The sequence below is a fragment of the Schistocerca americana genome, chromosome 2 (assembly GCF_021461395.2).
Source record: "Schistocerca americana isolate TAMUIC-IGC-003095 chromosome 2, iqSchAmer2.1, whole genome shotgun sequence".
Taxonomy (NCBI): Eukaryota; Metazoa; Arthropoda; class Insecta; order Orthoptera; family Acrididae; genus Schistocerca; species Schistocerca americana.
In genome coordinates, this window is record NC_060120.1 from 236,098,644 (window position 1) to 236,121,078 (window position 22,435).

Here is a 22,435-nt window from a genome sequence, read left to right on the forward strand (position 1 = left end):
CTGCGACCGCCCGGATCTTGCAGACTGAGGGGCAACCTCTGGAACAGGACAAGCAGCCATGTCAGGCCGAAGATCAGTATCAGCCTGAGACAGAGCCTGAAACCGGTTCGTCAGACAAACTGGAGAGGCTTTCTGTTCAGCCCTCCGGAATGTCTTTCGCCCCCTGCCACACCTTGAGACGACCTCCCACTACCACAGGTGAGGGATCAGCCTCAATGCGGGCAGTATCCCGGGCAACCACAGTCGTAGTCCGATCAGGGGATGCGTGGGACGAGCTGGCCGTCCCCGACAAACCCCCATCCGGACCCCCACAGTGATGCCCATTGGCAACAGCCTCAAGCTGTGTGACCGAAGCCAACACTGCCTGAAGCTGGGAGCGAAGGGATGCCAACTCAGCCTGCATCCGAACACAGCAGTTGCAGTCCCTATCCATGCTAAAAACTGTTGTGCAAAGAACGTCTGAACTAATCTACATTCTGGTGCTTTCCTTCATATCTCCCTTCTTCCAGTTTTCCGCGTCTTTTGGTTAGCCTGTTTCTCAATATCTATTTTCCCCCAACCAATCTTTATTGGTTATTAATGCCTTATTTTTATTTTAGGTTTCTGTTTTTATCGTGATTCTGATCTATTTTTCTGCCTTCATACCATCATATGCTACTGCCACAGTAGTCTATATAGCATTCTGTTGCTCGCTCAGTAGTGAGTTTATGCAATTATATTCCCGTTTCGTCCGCAGCACGTGGTTGTGCGGTAGCGTTCTCGCTTCCCGCGCCCGGGTTCGATTCCCGGCGGGGTCAGGGATTTTCTCTGCCTCGTGATGACTGGGTGTTGTGTGATGTTCTTAGGTTAGTTATGTTTAAGTAGTTCTAAGTTCTAGGGGACTGATGACTATAGATGTTAAGTCCCATAGTGCTCAGAGCCATTTGAACCAATTCCCGTGTCATTATTTGCCTTAATTTTAATTCCCATTTTTCAGTCTTTGAATTTTAGACTATCAGATCCCTTGCTAACTGCGGTTGTCGGTTCAGTCGTTCTGCCGATTTTATTTTCTGACGACTTCCCTTTGACGGACGTTTTGTTTTGATTTGACTAAGAATGTTAAGTCGTCGAGTTAAACCCGGCCTGGATTTTATATTAACTGAGCGAATTCTGTTGTGACCAGACGACACTACTTTCGTCCGGCCATAGCTGTGGTTACTTTGATTGCTCTGGGGGAAAGCTCGTCACATAAAATATTGGGTCACTTTGTTACATAAATGAATTAAATATTTGTTTGTACTGTTCTCGGGTCTCCAGCCGGGTGCAGTCGTTTTCAATCCACGATATTGCGACAGCGTTCCTTGCCGTCATCTTCAGGTGACACCTGCAGACTGAGCGTTTTCGCTGAATCACATAAAATATTGGTTCACTTTGTTACATAAATGAATGAAATATTTGTTTGTACTGTTCTCGGGTCTCCAGCCGGGTGCAGTCGTTTCAATCCACGATATTTTGACAGCGTTCCTTGCCGTCATCTTCAGGTGATTCCTGCAGACTGAGCGTCTTCACTGAATCTCCTCCCCTTTATACTCAGATCGCTCCCCACCCCTTCCCCCACGTCCTGCCGCACGCGGCGCTGCGTGGAGGGGTGGTGGGGAGGGGCGGGCTGCTGGCTGCTGGATGCGAACCGTGGACCATCAGATGTCCTGTGGCCTTCGTCGGGCGCGGAAGTCGCGTTGGGTCGGCGCTGTGCATTTAGTTGGCTGAGTGCTGGGTCCCAAGCTTTGCTGAGGTTGAACACGGCGTCTCTGTTGATCAGCCCATCAGCTACACGTATTTCAATCGTGTCCTTCAGAACACAATCCCAAAAAGACGAAGCCAACCGTAAAACTTCCGTTTTCGCGTACTCCACAGTACGTCCAGTATCCATGTAATGTTCCGCACCGGCAGATTTTGTAGGCTGCTTCAGTTCAGCGTGCCTTCTGTGTTCCTGGCATCTTTCTGCGATTGTCCGTACAGTTTGCCCGATGTATACCTTACTGCATTTACACGGAATACGGTAAACACTCGGTCTGCGTAGCCCCAGGTCATATTTTACTGTACCTAGCAGGGCACGCGTTTTCGGAGGTTGGCGGGAGACACATTTGATGTTACGCCGAGCCAGAATTCTGCCGATTTTGTTGGATACTTTGCCGGCGTAAGGCAGGTACGCCATTGTCTTCTCGTTCTCTTCGTTCTCTCTCTTCTGGGCTTGTGCATTCTGCCTGAGAGCACGTCGAATTTGAATCTCGTTATATCCGTTCTTCTTGAAAACGTCCTCAAGGTGGTTAAGTTCTCCTTGTAGGCTTTCCTCATCCGATATTGCACGGGCTCTGTCTACCAGACCCGAGAACAGTACAAACAGTTAATTCGCCGGTAAAGCCTAAGATCACACAATAAAATATTTACTTAACTTTTGACACAGTTTTTTGCAACAGAATTACTTGATAATTTACAACGGTCATTGACTATGAAAGCATCTCTTGCTGCACAGATTAACAAACTTCACTTGCAATGCAAAATTCAACGTTTACGAAAGTGCATTTCATCATAAATTTGTCACTGTCTTACACGATTATGTTGACTGCTGTAGCTGAGGCCTTAAACTGGGTCTGAGCTCTTGTATGCTCGACATTATATTGACTCAGCATGAGAGAGCACTGCTATGCTGAGAAACAAGCATGGAATCCTGGGGTGCCTCAAGTTTGTTGTTGCGAGTTGCGGCGAATTCTCGCTAATGCCTTTGGAATCGATTCACATTGCTGACTGGTATGGCACCACGATCTCTGGACGAAACAACAAGTTCACTTATCTATTATTTACTACACCCTTTTTTAACTTGGGATTTGGTCAATACAGTTTAGTTAACTGTCTCCCCCATTTTTCTACTCGGGTATCTAACTGAGGATGCAGCTATAAGCTGCGAAACGGCCGTTTCAATACAGTATCACTTAACAGCTGTTGCGGTTCTTCATTTGACAAGATGTATGCATATGTCACTTTATTAAAATTCCCACTTTCAGTCAAACAACAGTCCATTTTCAGGTATCTCTGTGCAATGAAAAAGAACGTAATTAGACACAGTTAAAAAAATCGATCATCATACATTCGCTATATAACCTATACTTACAAAAGGCAACATTAACGACAAGATATGTGTGCAGCCACGATCGTGTAAATGAACAGAATTCTATAATGGAGGAACGTACCTGATTTATACATTAGGCAGTATGTTGTGAGCCAATCACAAGGCCAAACGGAAATGTGTGTCACAAGAAAGCGTCAAAGATTGTAATGTCATTCCAAAGATGTTCTCTACGCTTAAGTCAAGTCATGGAAGGTGTACCTCTTGTGTCAACGAAAGGTTCAAATGGTTCAAATGGCTCTGAGCACTACGGGACTTAACATCTGAGGTAATCAGTCCCCTAGAACTTAGAACTACTTAAACCTAACTAACCTAAGGACATCACACACATCCATGAACGAGGCAGGATTCGAACCTGCGACCGTAGTGGTCGCGCGGTTCCAGACTGAAGCGCCTCCAACCGCTCCGCCACACCGACCGGCAACGAAAGTTTCGAAAATATAGATACCTATATTGTCATGTCGTAACCACATTGAAGTTCAAATTTGTAAACAGCGTAATCAATTACAGGGTGTTTCAAAAATGACCGGTATATTTGAAACGGCAATAAAAACTAAACGAGCAGCGATAGAAATACACCGTTTGTTGCAATATGCTTGGGACAACAGTACATTTTCAGGCGGACAAACTTTCGAAATTACAGTAGTTACAATTTTGAACAACAGATGGCGCTGCAAGTGATATGAAAGAACAGAGGATTTTTCTGGTGTTGGAATTCCACCACCTAGAACACACTGTTGTTGCAACAAGACGAAGTTTTCAACGGAGATTCAATGTAACCAAAGGACCGAAAAGCGATACAATAAAGGATCTGTTTGAAAAATTTCAACGGACTGGGAACGTGACGGATGAACGTGCTGGAAAGGTAGGGCGACCGCGTACGGCAACCACAGAGGGCAACGCGCAGCTAGTGCAGCAGGTGATCCAACAGCGGCCTCGGGTTTCCGTTCGCCGTGTTGCAGCTGCGGTCCAAATGACGCCAACGTCCACGTATCGTCTCATGCGCCAGAGTTTACACCTCTATCCATACAAAATTCAAACGCGGCAACCCCTCAGCGCCGCTACCATTGCTGCACGAGAGACATTCGCTAACGATATAGTGCACAGGATTGATGACGGCGATATGCATGTGGGCAGCATTTGGTTTACTGACGAAGCTTATTTTTACCTGGACGGCTTCGTCAATAAACAGAACTGGCGCATATGGGTAACCGAAAAGCCCCATGTTGCAGTCCCATCGTCCCTGCATCCTCAAAAAGTACTGGTCTGGGCCGCCATTTCTTCCAAGGGAATCATTGGCCCATTTTTCAGATCTGAAACGATTACTGCATCACGCTATCTGGACATTCTTCGTGAATTTGTGGCGGTACAAACTGCCTTAGACGACACTGCGAACACTTCGTGGTTTATGCAAGATGGTGCCCGGCCACATCGCACGGCCGACGTCTTTAATTTCCTGAATGAATATTTCGATGATCGTGTGATTGCTTTGGGCTATCCGAAACATACAGGAGACGGCGTGGATTGGCCTCCCTATTCGCCAGACATGAACCCCTGTGACTTCTTTCTGTGGGGACACTTGAAAGACCAGGTGTACCGCCAGAATCCAGAAACAATTGAACAGCTGAAGCAGTACATCTCATCTGCATGTGAAGCCATTCCGCCAGACACGTTGTCAAAGGTTTCGGGTAATTTCATTCAGAGACTACGCCATATTATTGCTACGCATGGTGGATATGTGGAAAATATCGTACTATAGAGTTTCCCAGACCGCAGCGCCATCTGTTGTTGAAAATTGTAACTACTGTAACTTCGAAAGTTTGTCTGCCTGAAAATGTACTGTTGTCCCAAGCATAGTGCAACAAACGGTGTATTTCTATCGCTGCTCGTTCAGTTTTTATTGCCGTTTCAAATGTACCGGTCATTTTTGAAACACCCTGTAAATACATCACTCTGTACTGAAATCATGTTTGTTATGATAGCTAGTGTACAACCAAAACAGAACTCCTGAACAGAGAGTGATGCCATTTATAGAAACATCGAATATTCCAGAATATACAAACAAAAGAAATGATAAATATGAAATAAAAAATAACTTCTGGTTGTGGGATTTGAACTGCCGATCCGCAGCAGAGATGCTAGCGATGCTAACCATCACGCCACACTGTTTGCACAACAACTCAGTTCATTGCTGCCTCTCCTGGCCAAACAGCTACCCGCTGTTTCAGAAATTCTCTTTGTAATACAGTCTTCTTTAGTTGATAATAAGCATCCGATATTTTAGAAACGGAAGCCCCTGAGTCGACTAGTATCCTGACTGGTTTACCGTCGTTGACGACTTCGATGAAATTTCCTGACGTCTTCATCTTGGTGACTGTCGTACATTGACGAGTTGCATCTATGGTGGCCTCATCTCCGTAGACGTCACATTGCTTAGTTTTTCTGAAATTGGCGGTCAGGCGAGCGCCTGGTACCTCAGTACGGCAACGGAGAACAGCGACAGCATGTTGGTGAGAGACCTCGTCCGGGGAATACGATCTATGTCTACGTGACTACTCCGCAATTCACACCTAAGGGCTTTGCGAAAGGTTCTTCGAACCACCTTCAGACTGTTTCTCTACCATTCCTCTCTCTAACGCCGTGTGTTAAAAAATGAACACTTAATGGGCAGGCTTCCACAGGTCAACTGTAATCACTGCAGTTAGCTGCTGTGTACTGAGCTTTTATGGTGCCTGACATATGGCGGCGTGGTACTCACCGAAAACTTTCCTTCATTCTCTGCAACTTTTCAAGGGCATCCACAGTACAAACACGCCGGAGTGTTCTCCTCTGTCCTCCAAACGTCTGTTTTTCTACAGGGTGAGTTTATTGTACCTAGGGTAGACGGGTGCTGGGTTATCATTTGTTGTCTGCAGCATATGTCTACGTTGTACTAATCCAATCTTCCTAGCACGTTCGATTAGTTGTGGAAACTGGTGCTAAAGATCAACACACCTCTTCAACATTCTCGTGACGTACTGGGTCGACATTCGTAGCTGTTAGCTCTTGCTTACGCGGGCCTTCAGTTCAGGTTGCCATAAAATGATGTATTTCCTCTCTAGTAAATATTTTATGTTATCCGTCTTTCCCTACAGTTTCCCTCTTATTTTCCTCAGAATTTCGAACATCTTGCACCATTTGACATCGTCCAATTTTTTTCCAGGTTTAACAGATGTCTTACCACCGTATCCCTTCTCCTTGTCAGTGTTTTCCACATATTCCTTTCCTCTCCGATTCTGCACAGAACCTCCTCGTTCCTTACCTCCTCAGTCCACCTAATTTGAACCTTCGTCTGTAGCACCACATCTCAAATGTTTCGATTCTCTTCTGTTCCGCTTCTCCCACGTCCATGTTTCACTACCACACAATGCTGTGCTCCAAACGTATATTCTCACAAATTTATCCTGAAACTGAGTCCTATGTTTGATTCTAGTAGATTTCTCTTGGCCGGGAATGCCCTTTTTGCCTGTGCTAGTCTGCTTTGGATGTCCTCCTTACTCCGTCCGTCATTGATTATTTTGCTGCATAGGTAGTAGAATGCCTTAACCTCATCTACTTTGTGACCATCAATCCTGAGGTTGTTTCTTCCTGTTCTCATTTCTGCTACTTTTCATTACTTTCTTCTTTGATTTACCCTCAATACACACTCTGTAATCATAAATCGGTGCATTCCATTCAGCAGATCATGTAATTCTTCTTTACTTTCCCTCAGGATAGCAATGTCATCAACGAATCGTATCATTGATAACCTTCCACCTAGAATTTCAATTCCACTCCTGAACCTTTCTTTTATTTCCATCATAGCTTCTTCGATGTACAGATTGAACAGTAGAGGCAAAAGACTACATCCCTGTCTTAAACCCTTTTTAATCCGAGCATTTCGTTGCAGGTCGTCCACTCTTATTATTCCCTCTTGGTTCTTGTACATATTACATATCAACCGTTTCTCCCTATAGCTTACCCTATTTTTCTCCGAATTTCGAACATCTTGCACCATTTTACATTGTCGAACGTTTCTTCCGGGTCGACAAATCCTATGAATGTGTCTTGATTTTTCTGTAGTCTTGCTTCCATTATCAACTTCAACCTCAGAATTGTCTCTCTAGTGCCTTTACCTTTCCTAAACCCAAATTGATCGTCATCTAACACATCCTCAATTTTCTTTTCCATTCTTCTGTATAATGCTCTTGTCAGCAACTTGGATACATCAACTGTTAAGCTGATTGTGCGACAATTCTCGCACTTGTCAGCTCTTCCAGTCTTCGGAATTATGTGGATGATTTTTTTTTCTGAAAGTCAAACGGTATATTGCCACGCTGGTACATTCTACACACCAACGTGAATAGCCGTTTTGTTGCCACTTTCCCTAAATATTTTAGAAATTCTGATAGAATGTTATCGATCCGTTCTGCCTTATTTGATCTTAAATCCTCCAAAGATCTATTAAATTCTGATCCTAATACTTGATTCCCTTACTCTTTTAAATCGACTCCTGTTTTTCTTCTATTACATTAGACAAATCTTTCCCCTCATAGAGGCTTTCAGTGTACTCTTTCCACCTATCCGCTCTCTCCTCTGCACTTAACAATGGAATTCCGGTTGCGCTCTTAATGTTACCACCATTTGCTTTAATTTCACCGAAAGTTTTTTTCACTTTCCTGTATACTGAGTCGGTCCTTTCGATTATTTCCTTTCCGATTTCTTCACATGTTTCATGCTTCATTACAATTCCTAATTATTTCATTCCTCAGCGATTTGTACTTTTGTATTCCTCAATTTCCCTGAACATTTTTGTACTTTCTTCTTTCATCGATCAGCTGAAGTACATCTTCTGTTATCCATTGTTCCTTTGCATTTACCTTCTTTGTATCTACATTTTTCCTCCCAGCTCCTGTGATTGCCGTTTTTAGAGATGTCCATTCCTCTTCAACTGTGCCGTCTACTATTCTTTTTTGCTGTATCTACAGCCTTAGAGAACTTCAAGCGTATCTCGTCATCTCTTGGTGCTTCCGTATCCCACTTCTTTTGGTATTTATTCTTCCTGTCTAATGTCTTAAACTTCAGCCTACTCTTCATCACTACTATATTGTGATCTGAGTCTGTCTGGTCCTGGGTACGCCTTACAATCCAGTACCTTATTTCGGAATCTCCGTCTGACCATGATGTAATCTAACTGAAATCTTCCCGTATCACCCGGCCTTTTCCAAGTGTACCTCCTCCTTTTATAATTCTCGAACAGAGTATTCGCTATTACTGGTTGAAATTTATTACAGAACTCTGATAGTCTTTCTCCTCTCTCATTCCTTGTCCCAAGACCGTATTCTCCTGTACCTTTTCCTCTACTCCTTCTCCTACAACTACGTTCCAGTCCCCCATGACTATTAGATCTTCATCTCCCTTTGCGTTTTCTTTCACTCTTTCAATATACTTTCTCTGTCTCTACATCTACAGCTTGCGACGTTGGCATGTATACCTGTACTATCGTTATCGGTGTTGGTTTGTTGTCGATTCTGACAAGAATATCCTATTATTGAACTGTTCACAGTAACACACTCTCTACCCTACCTTCCTATTCATAACGAATCCTACTCCCGTTATATCATTTTCCGCTGCTGTTGATATTAGCCTATACTCATCTGACCAGAAATCCGAGTTTTCTTTCCATGTAACTTCATTGACCCCTACTATATCTAGATTGAGCCTTTGCATTTCCCTTTTCAGATTTTCTAGCCTCCCTACCACGTTCAAGCTTCTGACATTGCACGCCCGGACTCGTAGAACATTATTCTTTCGTTGGTTATTCACGCGTTTCTCATGGCCTCCTCCCCCTTAGCAGTCCCCTCCCGTAGATCCGAAAGGGGGACTATTCCGGAATCTTTTGCCAATGGAGATATCATTATGACACTTTTTCAATTACAGGCCACATGCGTTGTGGATACACGTTATGTGTCTTTAATGCAGAGGTTTCCATTGCCTTCTGCATCCTCATGCCGTTGATCATTGCTGATTTTTCTGCCTTTATTGGCAGTTTCCCACCCCAAAGGCTAGAGAGTGCCCTGAACCTTTGTCTGCTCCTCCACCCTGATGCCGGAAGTCTTCGGACGACAATGCTGATTATTAATCAAAATTTAGGCAGTGGCAGGTTTCGAACCCAGGAGTGAGAACGTTTTGATTATCAATCAAACTCGCTACCCCTTTTTTTCTTCTATATTAGTATCAGAATGACTTGGTACTATCGTGACACATCAGTAGACCATAGTCAAATCATCACATAATTTAAGTTGCAAGAAAAATGGAAAAAAAATGGAAAAAGAAAAAATGGAAAAAGAAAAAATGGAAAAAGAAAAAATGGAAAAAGAAAAAATGGAAAAAGAAAAAATGGAAAAAGAAAAAATGGAAAAAGAAAAAATGGAAAAAGAAAAAATGGAAAAAGAAAAAATGAAAAAAATGAAAAGAAAAAAGAAAAAACAGAACATAGCAGACGAAAAACTCAAACGATATGTATCAATAATTATTTTTATATGGGCTTTTTGTATTTATTACTTTGTTTTTTATTTAATTTTATAGTTAGTAATAAAATCAAGTAAAAGGAAAACGAAACCAGATTACATTCGAAATAGAAAGCTAAGAAAATCCCAATTTGGGCCCCTAGACCACGGCTAGTGTAGGTATGTTGGCATATTGCAAGTGTCATACTTGCTAGACGCCAACGTGAGTCGTTTTGTTGCCACTTCCCACAATGATTTTAGAAATTCCGATGGAATGGCTTCTGCCGTACTTGATCTTAAGTGGTTCAAAACTCTTTTAAATGTGTGTGTGAAATCTTATGGGACTTAACTGCTAAGGTCATCAGTCCTAAGCTTACACACTACTTAACCTAAATTATCCCAAGGACAAACACACACACACACACACACACACACACACACACACACACACCCATGCTCGAGGGAGGACTCGAACCTCTGCCGGGAGACTCTTTTAAATGCTGATCCTAACACTGAATCCCGTATCTCTTCCCTGTCGATTCCTCTTCCTTCTTCTATCACGTCATCAGACAACTCCTACCCCTCATAGAGGCCTTCAGTATACTCTTTCCACCTGCCCGATCTCTCCGCTGCATTTAGCAATGGAATTCCTGTTGTTCTCTTAATGTTACCGCCGTTGCTTTTAATTTCGTCGAAGGTTGATTTGATTTTTCTATACGCTGAGTCAGTCCTTCCTACAATAATTTCTTTTTCGATTGCTTCATGTGTTTCACCCAACCATTTCGTCTTAGTTTCCCTGAACTCCCTTTTCTTTTCATTCGTAAGTGACTAGTATTTCTGTATTGTTCGCCCCTGGTAGCTGAGTGGTCAGCGCGACGGAATGTCATACATAACGGCCTCAATTCGAGTCCCAGCTGGGTCGAGGATTTTTTCCGCTCAGGGACTGGGTGTTGTGCTGTCCGTATCACCATCATTTCATCCCCATCGACATGTAAGTCGCCGAAGTGGCGTCAACTCGAAAGACTTGCACCAAGCGAACGGTCTACCCGACGGAAAGCCCTAGCCACACGGCATTTTTATTTCTGTATTCCTGAATTTCCCTAAACCATTTTCTGCTTCCTTCTTTCATCGTTAAAATGAAATATTTCTCCTCGTGCCCATGGTTTCTTCACAGTTATCTTCCACATACTTTCGTCATTCATTCCACCTTCTGTGACTGCAGTTTTTAGAGAGGTCCATTCCTCTTCAACTGAACTGCGTACTGAGCTATTCATTATAGCAGTATCTGTGGATTCATAGATCTTCAAATATATCTCTTCATTCCTTAGTACTTCCATATCCCACTTCTTTGCGCATTGATTCTTCCTGACTAGTCTCTTAAACTTCAGCCTACTCTTCATCTCTGCTAAATTGTGATTTGAACCTGTATCTTCTACTAAGTATGCCTTACAATCTAATCTGACCTAGATGTAACTTTACTGCTTTCTTCCTGTGCTTCCTGGCCTTCTTCATGTATACCTCTTCCTCTTGTGATTTATTGCAGAACTCGTCTCTCTCCTCTGTCGCTACTACCACCGTGCCAACATTCTCCCGTAGCCCTTCCTTCTACTCCTTCCCCTACAATGCATTCCAATCCCTTATGACTATTAGATTTTCATCTCTCTTTATGTACTTTTTCTATCTCTTCATCTCCTGCTAGCGAAGGCGGCATGTATACTTGCAGCCGATGTGCCCAGCACATTTTTCGCTGATGGCTAGTAATGAATTGCAGAGACAATTCCCAGATCGTTGGATTGGACGTGGAGGAGATATGTCGTGGCCGGCTCGTTCGCCTGACTTGACGCCTCTGGACTTTTTCTTGTGAGGATTCGTAAAAGACATTGTTTATAAAGACATTCCAACTATACCTGAAGATACACGAGAGAGAATTGTCAGAGCATGTGTTTCGATAAGTGCCGAAGTGATAAAGAATACCATTCAATCCATGATAAAAAGATTGCAACACTGCACTGATACCAATGGTCATCACTTCGAACACCTTCTGTAAATTGACATTCATGCCACCTATTCGACCTTCGTTGACATTATTGGATTTGTCTCGATAGCCTCTATCAGAAAATAAGCACCAAACTATAGTATCCCATTAAAAAAAAAGTTGAACTTCATATTCTGACGCGACCCCACTTAGCAACAAAAAACCAACGTGATATTACGGCTCTCGTCGTTCCATGCAAAAATTGTCCCACAAACTTTGCAGATACTATCATACTTTCGGAGTTATTCTAGATGGCAATAGTTAGTGACTCACCCTGTATAAGACAAAGACTGTCTGACACAGTTGTTAGATTGGTTACTGCTGCTACAATGGAAGTTTATCGAGATTTAAGTGATCAGAATGAGATTTTCACTCTACAGCGGAGTGCGCGCTGATATTAAGCTTCCTGGTAAACTAAAACTAAGTGCCAGACCGAAACCAGAACTCAGGAGCTTTGTCTTTCGTGGGCAAGTGCTCTGCCGAGTGAGCTACCCAAGCACGACTCACGACCCGTCCTCACAGCTTCAATTCTGCCATTATCGCGTCTAGTACCTTCCAATCTTCACAGAAGCTTTCCTGCGGAACTTGCAGAACTAGCACTCATGGAAGAAAGGATACTGCAAAGACATGGCTCAGCCACAGCCTGGGGGATGTTTCCAGAATGAGATTTTCACTCTGCAGCGGAGTTTGCACTGATATGAAACTTCCTGGCAGCTTAAAACTGTGTGCCAGACCGAGATTCGAAGTCAGGACCTTTGCCTTTCGCGGGTAAGTGATCACGCGCGAAAGGCAAAGGTCCTGACTTCGAGCCTCGGTCCAGCACACAGTTTTAATCTGCCAGGAAGTTTCAAGATTTAAGTGAGTTTGAACGTGGTGTTATAGTCGGTGCACGAGCGATGGAACACAGCATCTCCGAGGTAGCGATGAAGTGGGGATTTTCCCGTACGACCACTTGACGAGTGCACCGTGAATATCAGGAATCCAGTAAAAAATCAAATCTCCGACATCGCTGCGGCCAGAAAAAGATCCTACGAGAACGGGATCAACGATGACTGAAGAGAATCGTTGATCAACGTGGCAGAAGTGCAACACTTCGCAAATTTCTGCAGATTTGAATGCTGGGCCGTCAACAAGTGTCAGCGTGCGAACATTTAACGAAACATCATCTTTATGGGCTTTCGGAGCCGACATTGGACTGTTAATGACTGGAAACATGTTGCCTGGTCGGATCAGTCTCGTTTGAAATTGTATAGAGGGGATGGACCTTTACGGGTATGGTGATAACCTCATGAATCCATGGACCTGCATGTCAGCAGGGGACTAAGCTGGAGGAGGCTCTGTAATAGTGCGGGACGTGTGCACGTGAAGTGATATCGGACTCCTGATACGTCTAGATAGGACTGACAGGTGACACGTACATAAGCATCGTGTCTGATCACCTGTATCCATTCATGTCCATTATGCATTCCGACAGACTTGGGCAATTCCAGCAGGACAATGCGACACCCCACTCGTCCAGAATTGCTACAGCGTGGCTCCAGGAACACCCTTCTGAGTTTAAACACTTCCGCTGGCCACCAAACTCCCTAGACATGAACATTATTGAGCATATCTGAGATGCCTTGCAACGTGCTGTTCAGAAAAGATCTCCACCCCCTCGCACTCTTAAGGATTTATGGACAGCCCTGCAGGATTCATAGTGTCAATTCCCTCCAGCACTACTTCAGACATTAGTCAAGTCGATCCCACTTCGCGTTGCGGCACTTCTGCGTGCTCGCGGGGGCCCTATGCATTATTAAGCAGGTATTTTAGTTTGCATGGCTTTTCAATGTATGAATAATGCAATTACAAATATCTGTCAGTCTTTAAGATAGGTTTAAAGGGACATCATTGTTCTGTATTGTAATCAAAGATATGGTAGCATTTATGTAATACTGCCAGTTGTGAAACACGAATTGGTTCATTACGAGTTGTTGATAAATTAGCTGTCATATGTTGATATGCCTTGAAATAGACAATTAAGGTTTTTCCTAGTGCGTATTGTTTGGGTCAGGGAAAATCATTCTGCACAGACATTATTCTACTCAACACCCCTCCCACAGCAAGCAGGGTTTCTAGCGACGAGCAATAGGACCAGTTATAGCTGCAAAGTGTTTGTTTACAAGGGCTGGTTTTACGTTTACCCGGGTCTCCTCTCTTTTGGTGTGGCGTCCTCTTTACGATCCTGCTTCGATAAACCTTTCGGCGTCTGTGCTATCTGGGATTAACTAACGTCAGCGGAGAACGGCGTGCGTGGGTCACCTGGTGCAAACTTTACGAACGTACTTCGAGAACTTTCCAGAAAGGATAAGTACCATATAACAAATAATTGCTGTTGGTAGGATTGGACCTGGTGACTGGCAGCTCGGAAGCCACTGTCACTAAATACTACGCCATATCGCATGCGTCACCGTTCGAGGCAGTACAGCGTTATATATGAGCATATGTATATGTCCGAATAGTGTCTGTCCTGTTTGCCATGTCCGACATAGACCATTCAGGTATATAAATGTCTGAGAAAGAGGGTAGCAGCTCCTCGACGTTTGTTTCAGTGTGAATGCATAAATGTCAAATGAATTCGTACGGGGACCAGGATTTACGAGTAGAAAGTTTAATGAACGAAAGCATTGTAAATTTGAGTCAGTCTAGGACTCTATCCGGATGGTTCAAGCGGTTAGGGCAACAGCTCATGAGAAGCGGAAAATCGGGGTTCGAGACCCAGTCCGGCTCAGATTTTAAACTTTCGCCATTGCGTTGTCACAATGCCCAGTGCGATTAGCTGTTATAGCTGTTACGATTTCCCAATCAGCCTTTCCTTTTCCTACAATTCGTGTTAACTTATGAGCAAGTAATACACTGTCACATTGGCCTGACCAACTGTCAAAAACCTCAATAATCGCCTTTTGGAGCGCTGACCACTGCGGAGGTGCAGAAAGAGAGGCAGTGAGGTTCTGGAAGGTACCAACAGGGGCCGCGCGGGTTTAGCCGAGCGGTTTGAGGCGCTGCAGTCATGGACTGTGCGGCTGATCCCGGTGGAGATTCGAGTCCTCCCTCGGGCATGGGTGTGTGTTCGTCCTTAGGATAATTTAGGTTAAGCAGTGTGTAAGCTAAGAGACTTATGACCTTAGCAGTTAAGTCCCATAAGATTTCACACACATTTGAACATCTTACCAACAGGGACGTGGAGCCGTGCCATGTATGATACATGACGCGAACAGCCCGACCGACGTGCTCCCACAGATTCTCGATTGGGTTTAAATCCTGCGAGTTTGGCGGCCATGGGAGTACAGTACACTCGTCCTGGAGTTCTTGGAACCACGCGAGTACACTGCGAGCTGAGTGACAACACGTTGCATTGTCCTGCTGGTAAATGTCGTACGGAGGAACGGCAAACTACATTTAGGGGCGGACGTAGTCCTCGAAGATGGATGCATTCTTGTGTTGATCCATTGTGCCTTCCATAACGACGAGATCAGTAGCGGCAGACGCCGAGTCGAGCGGACGCACCATCAGCGGTGGCAGCGACAGCAGTTGTTTGATACACAGTAACTTAGTTTAGTGTCCGCCAACGGTAGCTGAGTCGTCAGCGCGACAAAATGTCAGTCCTAAGCGCCCGGGTTCGATTCCCAGCTGGGTCGGAGATTTTCTCCGCTCCGGGACTGTCCGCCCCGATAGCTGAATGGTCAGCGTGACGAACTGCCGTCGTAAGGAGCCCGGGTTCAGTTCCCGGCTGGGTCGGAGATCTTCTCCGCTCAGGGACTGGGTGTTGTGTTGTCCTGATCATCATCATTTCATCCCCATCGACACGCAAGTCGCCGAAGTGGCGTCAAATCGAAAGACTTGCACCCGCCGAACATTTATTTTACTTAGTTTAGTTTCTGTTTTTCTTCTTTTTCACGTGCTTCTGCAAAGAACTATATCTGTGAATTTTACTGTATAGACTAGTGGGTAGCAAATTACGCTAAGTTTTTGTTTTTGCGTAAATCTTGGTACAATTCCGTAAGAAGGCTTCTTAGTGTATTTTTCCCGCCTCCAAAAGCTCCACGTCACGCCACTAAGATTAAATCTCGTACTGGTAGATAGCATATAATTTAGATCAGTGCTTTCTAGTTGGCACACTTATCTCGTGCAGCAGCTTTTGGGTAAGCAGAGTTTCTAGAAACAGGTAACTGTAGATACCCTCACTTCAGCAGAGAAATTTATTTCAGTTTAAGAGGATATAGTGAGAAACTTCAGAGCAATTTTGACTGTTTTTTATTCTCCTTGTTATATTTTACTTACATTCCAAACTCAGTAGCGCCATTTGAGACCTTATACCTATTGTTTACACAGTACGATATGGCTAGGGTTTGTGCTTGTTGTGTGCGGACACAAAGAGAATTGGCTGCTGTCCTTAAACAGGTGGAAGTTGCGTTGGGTACCGTCGACATGCTCCTGGCTAATGCTCAAAGTTGTGGCGACATCGGGGCGTTGGTGGCGAGATCTTCGACACCTTTGGTGCCCTTGGAATCCCAGGGTGACCCGGGTGTCGCTGCATCCTCTGATACGCAACGTCTGACCGGTCCGTCCTCATTCAGTAATGGGTGGCGGACAGTGGTGGGTTTGCGCGTCACTGGGCAGAAGGCGAAAGAGGGAGCAGGTCGTGCTACTGGTTCCCTACTCCAACAGGGACGAGGTGCTACCTAGTGTACATGATAACTCTGAGGCAGCACGGGATGACTCTCGTGTTGGGCCAGCGGACAATTTTCCCAACCAGTCCGGACAAGTGCGGAGGGTGGGTGTGCTTGTCATTGGTGGCTCAAATGTTAAGTGGATGGCGGAGCCCCTCATGGAAATAGCACGCGAGACGAGAAAGAATGCCAGTGTGCACTCGCTATGTTTGCCAGGGGTCTCGACCGTGACGTGCAGGAGGCCTGCCAACGGCTATCGAGCGCACTGGGTGCAATCGGCTACATATGGTGGCATTTATTGGCACGAATGACGCCTGTCACTTTGATTCTGAGGGCATCCTCGGCTCCTTTCGGTGGTTGGCTGATTTGGTGAAGGCCATTAGCATCGCACGGGGGGTGCAGGCTCAGTTGTCTATTTGTAGCACTGTACCGCTGATTGCTCACGGTCCTCTGGTTTGGAGCAGAGCAGAAGGTTTAAACCAGAGCATCAGACGATTCAGACGGTATCCGATGGGAATTTCTTGACGTCCGCTATTGGGTGCAGAACTGTATGGTTTCCCTTAATTGGTCAGGCGCGCACTACTCACAGGAAGCAGCTACTACGGTAGCAGAGTACGTGCGGCGTGCGCATGGGACTTTTTTAGATTAGACAAGCCCTCCATTGGGATCAAAGACTATTTGCCTGATAAATTAGCCACAATTTCCTCAGAGAATGTTCGTCGTCGCAGATCACAGGTAGAAAAGGTTAATATAATTTTAGTAAACTGCAGAAGCATCCGTGGAAGGTCCCAGAATTAGTATCGCTTACTGAAAGTTATAATGCAGAGATAATACGTATTAGGAACAGAAAGGTGGTTGAAACCGGACGTTAATGACGACGAAATCCTAAGGTCGGGTGGGAATATTTATCGGAACGGTAGGTTAGTTGCCGATGGGGGCTGCGCGTTTATTGCAGTAAAGAGCTGGACAACCTCTAGTGAGGTTATCACGGGTTCCGATTGTGAATTAATCTGGGTGAAGTTAAATATCAAAGATAGGTCAAAAATCGTATTCGGATGCTTTTACAGACCATCTCCATAAGGAGCTCTAGTGGTAGAGCGCTTCGGACAGAACTTGCAGAAGGTCGTTAATAATTTTCCTGAGCATTCATTGTCATAGGGGTGACTTCAACTTGCCAAGTACAGATTGGGAATCCCAAGTTTGGTGCCAGAGACAGGGATTCGTGTGACATTGTTCTGGACGCCTTGTCCGAAAATTACTTTGGTCTGATAGTTAGAGAACCAACCAGTGACGGTAACGGCTTAGACCTCCTAGCAACAAACAGACCTAAACTTTTCGAATGAGTTAACGTAGACGAAGGAATAAGTGATCATAAGGCTGTGATAGCATCTATGAAAACAGTTCTTACAAAGAATGTCAAGAAAAGTAGGAAGATATTTTTGCTTTGCAAAAATGACAGGCAACAAAGTTCATAGTATCTGAGCAGTCATTACCAAATATTCGGTGATGAGTACGAGTGTGTGGAGACCAACTGGAAAAATTGAAAAGCATTGTTCAAGACGCCCTAGACAATTATGTTCCGAGTGAGGCCTTTTTTTTGTCATCAGTCTTCCGATTGGTTTGATGCGGCCCCCACGAATTCCTCTCCTGTGTCAACCTCTTCACCTCAGAGTAGCCCTTGCAACCTACGTCCTCAATTCTTTGCTGGATGTACTACAATCTCTGCCTTCCTCTACAACTTTTTCCCTCTACAGCGTCCTCTAGTACCATGGAAGTCATTCCTTGATGTCTTAACAGATGTTCTATCATCCTGTCCCTTCTCTTTGTCAGTGTTTTCCATACATTACTTTCCTCTCCGATTCTGCGCAGACCTTCCTTATTCCTTACCTTACCAGTCTATGTAATTTTCAACATTCTTCTGTAGCACCACATATCTATTGCTTCGATTCTCGTCTGTTCCATTTTTCCCACAGTCCATGTTTTACTGCCATCCAATGCTGTGCTTCAAACGTACATTGCCAGAAATCTCTTCTTCAAAATGAAGCCTGTACTTGATACTGGTAGACTTCTCTTGATCAGGAAAGCACTTCTTGCCATAGCTAGTCTGCTTTTGATGTCCTCCTCGCTCGGTACGTCATTGGTTATTTTGTTGCCTAGGTAGTAGAATTCTTTAACTTAATCTACATCACGACCATCAATCCTGGTGTTAAGTTTCTTACTATTCTGATTTCTGATACTTCTCATTACTTTCGTCTTTCTTCGATTTACTCTCAGTCCATATTTTGTACTCACTAGACTGTTCATTCCATTAATAACATCATGTAATTCTTATTCACTTTCACTCAAGATAGCAAAATCATCAAAGAATCCAACGAATCGTATCATCGATATCCTTTCACCTCGAACTTTGATTCCATTCTTGAATCTTTCTTCTATAACAATCACTGCTTCTTCAATGTACTGATTGAACAGTAGGGGCGAATGACCAATTCTCTCTCTCTCTTTTTTTTGTCATCAGTCTACTGACTGGTTTGATGCGGCCCGCCACGAATTCCTTTCCTGTGCTAACCTCTTCATCACAGAGTATCACTTGCAACCTACGTCCTCAATTATTTGCTTGTCTTACACCCTTTTTAATCCGAGCAATTCGTTCTTGGTCGTCCACTCTTATCATTCCCTCTTGGATCTTGAACATTGTATATTATCCGTCTCTTCCTATAGCTTATCCCTATTTTTCTCAGAAGTTCTAACATCTTGGATCATTTTAAGTTGTCTTAAGGGATGGGAAAGACCCCATCATGGTTTAATAGTCGTCTCAGGAAACTGCTACATAAATAAAGAGAGCATCTCAGATTCAAGAGAACGAAAGGTTAGCTGACAAACAAAAGCTGAACAAAGAGGAAATGAGCATAAGGAGAGCAACAAAAGCATTCGATGACTTTGAAAGTAAAACTTCGTCAGTCGGATCTGAGTAAAGATCCTAAGAGGTTTCGGTCGCGTGTAAAGTCAGAAAGTGGTTAAAATCATCTATTCCCTCACTCAGTGACCATATTGGCACTGAAACGGTAGATAACAGAGAGAAGGCTGAAATACTGAATCCGTATTCCGAAATAGCTTCACAGCAGAAGATCGTAACAAGATCCCTCCTTTCAGTCGTCGTACAAATGTCAAAATGGCTGAAATTGAGATAAGCTATCGCAGACTAGAAAAACAACTACAATCACTGAGTAGTGGAAAGGCGACAGGTCCAGATGAGACAACCATAAGATTGGTGTGACGAACAGCAGCTGGCTCTTAATGTAGAAAAATGTCTGTTAACGCATGCAAGTAGGAAAAACGAACTCTTAATGTTCGGATACAGCAGCAGTAGTGTCCTGCTTGACACAGTCACATCGTTTAAATATCTGAGCACAACGTTGAGAAGCGATATGAAAGGGAACGAGCATGTGATATTGTGGTAGGGAAGGCTAATGGTGGACTTCGGCTCATTGGGAGAATTTTGGGACGGTGTGGTTCATCCGTAAAGGAGACTGCATACATGACGCTAGTGCGACCTATTCTTGTGTACTGCTCGAGTGCAATTCAGAGGCGAGCTGCTAGATTTGTTACAGGTAGGTGCGATCAGCATGCAAGTGTTATGGATACGTTTCCGGAGCTCAAGTGGAAATCCCCGGAGGGAAGAAGACATTCAGATGGAAGAACACACCTGAGAAAGTTTAAAGAACCAGCATTTAAAGTTGACTGCAGAGCTACCTTACTACCGCCAACGAAGGTAAGATACGAGTAATTAGTGCTCATCCGGAGGTGTACAGACAGTCGTTTCTCCCTCGCACTATCTGCGAGTGGAACAGGATAGGAAACGACTAGTTATACAGAGTACCCTCCGCCACGCACTGTACGGTGTCTTGCGGAGTATGTATATAGATGCAGATTCTACAAAGATTATGCGAAAGAGTTTTCTTCCCTTCTAGCAGTAATTTATCGTACATCGATTCAGCAACGAAAGGTACCTCACGACTGGAAGAAAACGCAGGTCATTCCCTCTTTTAAGAAGGGCCGTAGGACAGATGCGCATAATTATAGATCTATATCGTTGACGTCAATCTGTTGCAGAATTATGGAACATGTTTTCTGCTCAAGAATTATGACGTTTTTGGAGAATGGAAGTATCCTCTATAAAAATCAACATGGATTCCGTAAACAGAGATCCTGCGAAACTCCGCTCGCTCTGTTCCTCCATGAAATCCACAGCGCCATAGACAACGCCGCTCAGGCTGATGCCGTGTTCCTTGACTTCAGAAAGGCATTTCTCACCGACCCGTACTGCCGTTTTATGAAAAAAAAAAGAGCTTATGGAGTGTCCGAGCAGATTTGCGACTGCATTCAGGACTTCCCTGCAGATAGAACTCAAAACGTTGCTCTTAACGGTTCAAAATTGACAGATGTAAAAGTAATTTCCGGGGTACGGCAAGGAAACGTGATAGGACAGTAACTGTGTACAATATATATATAAATAACATAGTAGGAAACGTCGGATGCTCTTTAAGGCTGTTCGCAGATGATGCGGTTGCCTATAAGAAAGCAGCAACGCCAGAAGATGGTAACGATTTGCAAAATGTCCTCCAGAGAAATGATGAATGGTGCAGGCTCTGGCAGTTTAACCTGAACGTAAATAAATGTAACATACTGCGCATACACAGAAAAAGAAATCCACTACTGTATAGCTACACTATTGATGACAAACTGCTGGAAACAGCATCAACCGTAAAACATCTAGGAGTAACTATCTAGAGCGATCTTAAGTGCAGTGACCACATAAAACGAACAGTAGGAAAACATATAGCAGACAGATTCAGAGGAAGAATCTTAAGGAAATGTAACTCATCCATGAAGGATGTGGTTCATAAGGCGCTTGTTCGGCCTATTCTTGAGTATTGTTCATCTATCTGGGATCCCTAAGAGGTAGGACTGATAGAAGAGGTAGAGGATCCAAAGAAGAGCGGTGCGTTTCGTGACGGGATCGTTTAGCCGGAGCGAGAGCATTACGGAGATGATCAACAAACTCCACTGGAAGACGTCACAAGAGAGGCGTTGTGCATCTCGGAGAGATTTATTTTTCAAATTTCGAGAGAGCACTTTCCGGAAAGAGTCGGACAACATATTACTTTCTTCCACATATGTCCTCTTAATGCCTCGAGGAGAAATTAGAGTCAATCCAGAGGCTAAACGACTATAATTCTTCCCATACGCTATTCGCGAATGGAACGGAGTTGGAGGGCTCGGTTGATGGTACAAGGAGCTCAGAGCCATTTTTTTTAAGACGTTTCACGCCGATGGACCATAAAACGTGTTTCATCTGAAAAGACCTCTCAGTGGACATCCATCTGCGGTACCGGTGTACAAAGTGGTGCTCATCGCCGACGAACAGTAGTCAGCATGGGTGCATGAACAGGGCGCCAGCTACGGAGGTCCATATGCAGCGCCGTCCGCTGAACAGTCATTGAAGAGACACTGCTGGTAGCCTCTGGTTCATCTAGGTGTTCAGTTACTCAACAGTTGCACATCTATTCGTCCATACACATCGCCCCAGCCATCGTTCACCCCTGTCGTCTACCTTTATTGTCCATCGTGCACCACAGTTTCCTCTGTACCGGTTCCCGATAGCGCCATTTTTCCATATATAATATACATTAGCCACGGAGGCACGCGAACAAGCTTTCCAAAAAGCTTCTACTCTTTGAGCTAAAGCCAATGATCATGCCCTTTTCAATTTCACATAAATTCCTCCTTTTCCGCATTACGACAACGACTGCACTGTTTTCCGCGTCCTCCGGCCACACGTTTCGTACCCTCTACTGTTTGTGTTTCTGCTTGCCGTCAGAGTGGATATTGCACTCTGGCATGGAACATATACTATGTGATGAAAAGTATCCGGACACACCCGAAAAACCTACATTTTACATATTAGGTGCAGTGTGCTGCCACCTGCCGCCAGCTACTC